The sequence below is a fragment of the Anabrus simplex genome, chromosome 2 (assembly GCF_040414725.1).
Source record: "Anabrus simplex isolate iqAnaSimp1 chromosome 2, ASM4041472v1, whole genome shotgun sequence".
Classification (NCBI taxonomy): domain Eukaryota; kingdom Metazoa; phylum Arthropoda; class Insecta; order Orthoptera; family Tettigoniidae; genus Anabrus; species Anabrus simplex.
The window spans coordinates 519,072,533-519,081,131 of NC_090266.1; the positions used below are offsets into that span (position 1 = coordinate 519,072,533).

At 41.2% G+C, this 8,599-nt stretch overlaps 1 non-coding gene across 1 annotated transcript; it reads right to left on the reverse strand.

Annotated features, from left to right (window-relative positions):
- Nucleotides 1–1,821: 1,821 nt before the first annotated feature.
- Nucleotides 1,822–1,975, reverse strand: LOC137498660 (5.8S ribosomal RNA). The gene has a single exon (XR_011017897.1). It is a non-coding gene; the product is annotated as a 5.8S ribosomal RNA (ribosomal RNA).
- Between the last annotated feature and the right edge of the window lie 6,624 nt (nt 1,976–8,599).

The window sequence follows — 8,599 nt, forward strand, 5'->3', positions numbered from 1 at the left end:
ACGGCTGAGTGGCCTAGTAAGTGGTCCTGAGAGTCGGGATACCAGTTGCTATGGAGTGGGCATCTTGGGGATATTCTGAGTCCTGGCCCTCCTTGTGCTCAGGCAGCTAGGACTATAAAATCCACCGGTGGTCAATAACACGTTAGAGGAGAGATCCTCACTTGGGCTATGTGCAAGTAGGGTAGCATCCTGCTTCATGAATTTACCGAGCTCAGAACATTTTCTTGCAGACTGAACGCTGAAAGGCATAACAGTCTATAATGATAATGTATGTATGTATGTATGTATGGATCCTACAAGTTGACCTTCAGTGAAATAACCTTTCCTAAACCCGAACTGTCTTCAGTCAAATCAGTTATTGATTTCGCAAACATGTCTAATATAATCAAAAGGAATGTTTTCCCAAAACTTACATGAAATGCATGTCAAAGTGACTGGCTTGCAATTTTCAGCTTTATTTGTATCAGCCCATCCTTTATTTTGAGGTAGGTGTGAGTCGAATTTGCCTTCAAAGAGACAAAGAAGGCATCATCAACAGCTTAATGAGTTTGAACGAGGTCGTGCAATCTGGCTACGAGAAGGTGCATGTTCTTTCCACGATATTGCAGAAAGTCTTGGCAGGGATGTTTCCACAGCGCATCGTTGTTGGTAGCAGTGGTCACGGGAAGGCACTTTCTCAAGAACACCGGGGTCTTGCCGCACACGGGCCACTACGGAGAAGGAAGACCTCGGTATTCTCCTGGCTTGCATCTGCAACAGCTTCAGCGAACTATAACAAATCGATTACTTGAGGGACAGCTCCGACATCCTGTCGTGTTTATGCCACTAACTCCGAGTCACTGATATCTGTAACTTCTGTGGTGACAAGCTAGAGCTCTTTGGATGACAAATGAGAGCCACTTTTTTCTTGGTGCCGGTGATGGCGTAGGTTGGTAAGAAGGAGGCCAGATGGGCGCTTGAAATCAAAATGTCTGCGGCGTCGACACACTTAACTTAAACCAGCGCCCTCGTCGTTATTCCAAGGAACATGAGAACGGATTTGTGGGTCAGACTGCTGACTGAACCGGTTGAGCTGCCATTCATTCACAGTATTCGATGGGGATGTTTTCCAACAGGATAACGCTCTTCCTCATACCCAACTTGCTCTACAGAGTGTAAAGCAGTTGCCTTGACCTGCGAGATCACCAGAATTTTCGCCCATTGAGCACGTGTGAGACGGCATTATGGGACGACAAATTCAGCGTCATCCAATACCTGCATCAACCGTTCTTGATTTATCTCACCAAGTGCAACACGCGTTGAACTCGATCCCACAAAATGACATACGGCAACTTTGCGACACAATGAATGCACGTTTGCTTGCTTCCATTCAAAATCGTGGCGACTCAGCGGTTATAAATTTCTCGGCAGGGTGAACCTGCGGGATTCGGTGCTGGGCTCTTCCCTGTTCGCTCGCCGCTACTAAGGGAATCCTTGTTAGTTTCTTTTCCTCCGCTTAATAATATGCTTAAATTCAGCGGGTAGTCTCGCCTGCTCTGAGGTCGTGTTTGGTTTGTGCGTGTCGCACAAAATGTTCGGTCGCTGCACACACAGCACACACTTTCGAGCTTGGTCGCGGAGCAAGGGCGGCGAACCGGCGCCAGCGGACACAAAGACGCTGCGCGGACCAACCCTCCCGTCTCACACACTCTCAGTGGTGGTGTCGACCGGTCCAGCTCCACCGGGGTGAAGCTCTTTTCAGGAGACGCGGCGGCGGCCGTGGCCGCACGAACCGCGACGCTCCCACCCTCCGAACGCAATGTCGCGTTCAGTTTTAGCAACCGACCCTCAGCCTGCGTGGTCCGGGAACGGAGTCCATGGACCGCAATGTGCGTTTGAAATGCCGATGTTCATGTATCCTGCAGTTCACATGTCGACGCGCAATTTGCTGCGTTCTTCATCGACCCACGAGCCGAGTGATCCACCGTTCAGGGTAGTTTTTTTTCATTTTTCGATCGTTCTTTCCACGGTGAGTGGCTACCACCATTTTACAAATCTTTTCGCGCATAGAATACTTGAACCTGTGACCTGGAAATTTTATTCACATACATTTTTACATAGATATTTGCTTAGCCTCAATTTCATTCCGCTAAATTAATGTTTTCTTGGTGTTGGGATTTAATTCTACTCCATCGTATTTATTTGATATGTAATAAAGTACTTCCTTTAAATACAGACTGGAAAGCACAACCTGAGGGTATCCATTGCTAGTACTGGACACTGAATCTTAAACTTTAGAAGTAGACACCTGAGCCATTCAACCACGACACTACGTAGCGACAGTATCGAAGTCGGTACATCAAACTGAAAACTATCATGGTATCTGCTTTGCAGCATTTTCACATACAACTCTTTGATTCAAAAACCAGGTAACATCGGACATTTTCGTTTAGATTTTGGTGTAGTATCCTGTGGCGGTGTGCTTGTTCGCTTATTTCCCTTCATCGCGTATATGCTGTCTGCATGTTAAGTGGTACTCTGTGATGAAGGAATTACATGTTTTGAAGAGTACAATTAGCAAGAGGCCTGTTGTAATAACATAGAGTCTGTTGTTCTGTTACTACGTGTGGTTAACATGAGTTCAAATACAACAACTCACTGACGGTGTTTCATAACTCGTGAACGTCACTCAAAATAATGATCGTGTTGCGGAACTTCACTTTGATAACCCATGCACTATATAAAATTTAATTTATTTTCTCATCTTGCAATGTCAGGATGAAATATACATACATATTCATCTCCGCCCCTTACCTTGCATGACATGTCCATTTATCTCATCTTATCATAATCTTATTCTTAACACTTACTTACGTCAATGATCAAATTGTTCGTCATTTTATGTACAAGAAATGCACGAGCACTTGAATTGCTTTCTTGCATGCTGAGTTAAATTAACTTAATCTAACATCACATTGGTCATAACGGACAATTTGAATGAAATTCTGTGTTGTATATACAGTAATACCGCTAGGAGTCACATATCAATCTTTACTTTTTCTACGTCGTATGATCTGATAATTATTACCTACTGAATAAAAGTTACAACATTTCTTATATGTCTTTTCCCACAGGAGACACTTAAAATATTCACAGTTCTTGTAAATTATGATGACACGATAATGAAACTCATTCTTGTTCCTATTCCTTCTCATCCTCTCTTCAGTTTTCACGTAGATGAAAATGAAAATGAAAACCTACAACCCGTTTTCCAGTCTTTGACCGTGTCAGGGATGTAATGAATGAACCATATAGGCTATTATTACAATGGGGTCGCCACTCCCAAGGTGATAGTAATGAGCGATAAATGCTATGAAATTATACTGGAGTGTTGCTGGAATGATAGGTGACAGGGAAAACCGGAGTACCTGGAGATAAAACCTGTCCCGCCTCCGCTTTGTACAGCACAAATCTCACATGGAATGACCGGGGTTTGAACCACGGTATCCAGCGGTGAAGGGCCGACGCGCCGCCGTCTGAGCCACGGAGGCTCTTTTCACGTACATATGGCCGTATGCCCTACCTAATGCCAATCCTATGTGGAGGAATTTATGCACTATTGCATGTGACTCTGGTGGCTGGTAGTGTGGTGAGTAGTATGTAGATGAAGAGATGTGTATTAAGAGGAACACATACACCCATCCCTCAAGCCAGAGGAATAAATTGTACGAAGTTAATATCGCCGGCCCGAGCTGGAATCGAACCCACGCCCCTTGACTCAAAGGCCACTATGCTGACCATTCATTTAAGGAGTTGAATTCATATAATATGTTTATTCAGTTCAGTTCGTATACCTACTTCCAGGCTAACATTCCGTCACTTCAGTAACTGGTATGTCTATTTGAAGTAGAATGAGCATTCTGAAAGGATACTCTGGCACTAATTTTGAAAAATTATGTTTCAGTATATTTCCCATATAATAGCAAAACCATAAATTTTTCGAACGGAAGAAGTGTAGTCTATTGATTTCATAGAACGTCAGGAACAGGAACAAGGTGCACATAACAGGCTGTACTACTACGAATAAGAACAAGAATAACAAGGAAAATTAAAGGCTATTGGGAATATTCAAATAGCAAATAAATTAATTGGACAAGTTGAAGATGCCGTTCAATGTAGCGAGCTTGCATCCATCGGTCTGAGGCAGATAAGCTAGCTGAGCAGTTAGCAATTATAAAGTTCAGTAATCTCCCATTCAAGTAGGTCAAGGAATGCAGTCTTGGTAAATATACAAGAAAATCTTATTTCCAAAGGTTTCATTAATAAAAATATTAGCAACTCGTGATTTGTCGCGATATTAATGATCAATTTACTCAGGCATCGGATCGTGTGCCAGTTATAGGTGAAACTATTTGATAGCATATGATAATGTGCTGTTTCCGGACACTGTGATTATATGACATGTTTGGGATACGTATCTTTGAACTTTAAATTATTTCCTATACTATAATAATTATAATAATTTCACGTGGCTATTTCTAGTCTAGTGCAGCCCATGTAAGGCACACTCTCCGATGAGGGTGGGTGCTATCTGCCAAGTGTAGGTAAGTGCGTGTTATTGTGATGGAGGATACTATTATGTATGATATGTGAGTTGCAGAGATGTTGGGGACAGCAAAATACCAGTCCCCGAGCCAAGGGAATTAACCATTTAAGGTTAAAATTTCCGACCCAGCCGGGAATCGAACCCAACACCCTCTGGACCAAAGGCCAGCACGCTAACCATTTAGCCATCGAGCCGCACACTTCCTAAACTAATAGTCTGCTTATGAAACAGTGGACATGATATGGAAAGTCCCTAATCAGGAAAAACCGAAATGTTACACAGTGGTCCTATATCATCATCATCATCATCTGTTTACCCTCCAGGTTCGGTTTTTCCCTCGGACTTAGCGAGGGATCCCACCTCTACCGCCTCAAGGGCAGTGTCCTGGAGCTTCAGACTCTTGGTCGGGGATACAACTGGGGAGTATGACCAGTACCTCGCCCAGGCGGCCTCACCTGCTATGCTGAACAGGGGCCTTGTGGAGGGATGGGAAGATTGGAAGGGATAGGCAAGGAAGAGGGAAGGAAGCGGCCGTGGCCTTAAGTTAGGTACCATCCCGGCATTCGCCTGGAGGAGAAGTGGGAAACCACGGAAAACCACTTCGAGGATGGCTGAGGTGGGAATCGAACCCACCTCTACTCAGTTGACCTCCCGAGGCTGAGTGGACCCCGTTCCAGCCCTCGTACCACTTTTCAAATTTCGTGGCAGAGCCGGGAATCGAACCCGGACCTCCGGGGGTGGCAGCTAATCACGCTAACCACTACACCACAGAGGCGGCGGTCCTATATCGAACTTCTCAAATTTGGCTTCACGGTCCTATAACGGAGTGTGACTTAACATGGCCGGCTACTAACACGGTTTCACAAACATTCAAAAGAGATTAATGACGTCTGACTAATAAGTATTAGCTTAGGGTACCTAGAAGGTTAGTTAAGTTCCCAACAGGTACAGAGCGGATGTTCAAAATGCTCACCGAGAAGTTCAAAGCAGGCTTGGAACATTCAGGTATACCTGACCCTCGTAAATGCCTCTACAACGTTATTGACCCGTATTGCAGCTGTCACTACGGTTATGCAGGTCATTACATCACATCCTTTAATTCCTTATACTTTGGTTCTCTTTCTGTAAGACGACACTTCACTCCACTCTTACCCTCGACAAATAAGTGCGCCCTCCGATCAATGGCTGGAAGATAATATTAGCAATAATATATTACGTTTGGTGATAGAGGGAGGTAGACGGGAAGGAGGTTTATTCTACCTTAAGCGTGAAAGTGCGATTGAGATTATCGTGAACACACAACCGCAGAACATTAGGCTGCTGGCTTAAAACGCAGAATGCACCACATTAGAGACCCACCATTTAGGGTAAACCCGTGCATTACTAGCGATGAATTGGAAGAATACATAGTATCTGGTTTGTAGACATCACTCCGATCCGATTTCTAAAACGACCGATAACACATAAGCAACAAATAGCTTAGGACATTATTTCTAGAAGGTAAACGAGCATTTATCTTCCCCCAAAACCCGTTAATAACATACCTCGTCGTTAAGCGGAAGTTATGCGACCTGTTCTGACTTTTTGTCGGTGGGCTCATTCCTTGTGGACGATAGGGTACAAATTGTGTGGCTCGAATCTACCCGATAACTACAACATTACTAACTAGAACAACACTTAACAAAGTCGCTGTTTATAATACAGTAACAATAATAATAGTAAACAGTTATCGTTCGTTAGTCCTTAGTTTCGTTTCATTTTTCTCTATTGCAGGACGTACGAGCGCATTTCGTTCATTAATAGCTTAGATAAGATGGTGAGCATAGAGAGAAGACATATTATTTCATTCTTTTACTACTTACTTGCGTTCAATTATGCAAATTATTTTGTTGCTTAATGCACAAAATATTTGAGTTCAAAGCTACATTAGGCATCACATAAATGGTCTTTTCTGTGGTCCTAGGATTGCAGGTAATACAGAGATAAAGTGGATTGCTGTATTTCAATAGAAGTATCCCGAGATATAGGGTAAGAACACCAGTTTAGGAAAGGGCCACCATTTGTTGACACCTAAACGATTTATCTATATATATAAAATAGCTTGTCCTGACTGACTGACTGACTGACTGACTGATTCATCATCGCCGAGCCAAAACTACTGGACATAATGAAATGAAATTTTGGCGATACATTCATATTAAGATGTAGGTGCTCGCTAAGAGAGGATTTTTGGATATTCCGTCGCTAAGGGGGTGAAAAGGGGGGTGAACTTTTAAAATGAGTGAATCTATATCTCGAAACTTTAAAAGATTACAAATGTAAAAATTGTTATTTAGAATCTTCTTTAAAAGTAAGGAAATACGTATATTTTTGTTTTCAAAAAATCCCAATAGGAGGGGTGAAAAAGCGTGAAAATGGGTTGAATGCCTTTAATCAGGATACCGGTACTTATATCTCAGAAACTGAAGGTATTACAGACCTGAAAACTGGTACTTTTGATCTCTTTTAAAAATAAAGAAACAGGTATTTTTTTGTTTTTAGAAAATCCAATTAATGGGAGTGTGAAAAGGGGGGGTGAATTTTTCAAATCAGTGTATCTATATCTCAAAACTTTGTGTTTACAGGTATAAAAATTGGTATTTAGAATCTTCATTAAAAATAAAGAAACACATATTTTTTTGTTTTCGGAAAATCCCAATAGGAAAGGTGGAAAGGGGTGAAAAATTGGTTGAATGCATTTAATGAGGATACTTATATCTCAGAAACTTAATATATTACAGACCTGAAAATTGGTGTTTTGGACCTTCTTTAAAAATAAAGAAACACGTATTCTTTAGTTTTTGGAAAATCCAATTATTGGGGGCGGTAGAGGGGGTGAATATTTAAAATGAGTGTATCTATATCACAAAACTTTTAAAGTTCATAGATGTAAAAAATTAGTATTTAGAATCTCCTTTAAAAATAAAGAAACACGTATATTTTTGTTTTCGGAAAATCCCAATAGGAAGGGTGGAAAAGGGTGAAAAATGGGTTGAATGCCTTTAATGAGGCTACTTTTATTTTAGAACCTGAAGATATTACAGACCTGAAAATTGGTATTTGGGATCTACTTTTAAAATGAAGAAACAGGTATTTTTTCGTTTTTGGAAAATCCAAATATGGGAGGTGAAAAGGGGGGTGAATTTTTAAAATGAGTGTATCTACATCTTAAAACTTGAAAAGTTTACAGATGTAAAAATTGGTATTTAAAACCTCCTTTAAAATAATGAACATGTATTTTTCGTTTTCGGAAAATCCCAATGGGAGTGGTGTAAAAGGGTGAATAATGGGTTGAATGCCATTATTTTAATTAAGCTACTGATATCTCAAAAATGGAGATGTTACAGACGTGAAATTTGATATTTGGATTCTGCTTTAAAATAAAGAAACATGTATTCTCGAAAAATCCAATGAAGGGGGAGGGGTGAAGTAATTGAAAAATTAATTGACCTAATTGTATGGGAATTCTTACGTCTAATAAAAACTAAAGATGTTACAGACGTGAAAATTGGATCTCCTTTAGAAACAAAGAAAACGCGTTTTTTTGGGGGGGGGGTGGGAGTCATCTTGGTGGGCGGGTTTGAAAAGGAGTTGAATTCCTTTCATGAGGTCACACAAATCAAAAACTGAGGAAGTTAGAGTCGTGATAATTGGTATTTAGAAGATCCTATACTATTAAAGAAATAAGGTTTTTGCCGAAAAATTCAATTCGGGCGGGGGGGGGGGAGGAGTGTAAAAGGAAGTGAAACAAGTGAATTATTTTTATGGGAATACTTATATCTCAAAACTGAAGGTAATAGACGTGAACATTGGTGTTTGGAATCTCCTTTAAACATAAGGAAACATGCCTTTCTGTTATTCTTTTTTTTGGGGGGGGGGGTAAATAAACTTAACGGCGGTGGGGTGTAAAAGGAGGTGAGAAAAGTTGATTTTACTGTTCATAATGTACTTATAAGGAGCCTCCGTTGCTCAGGT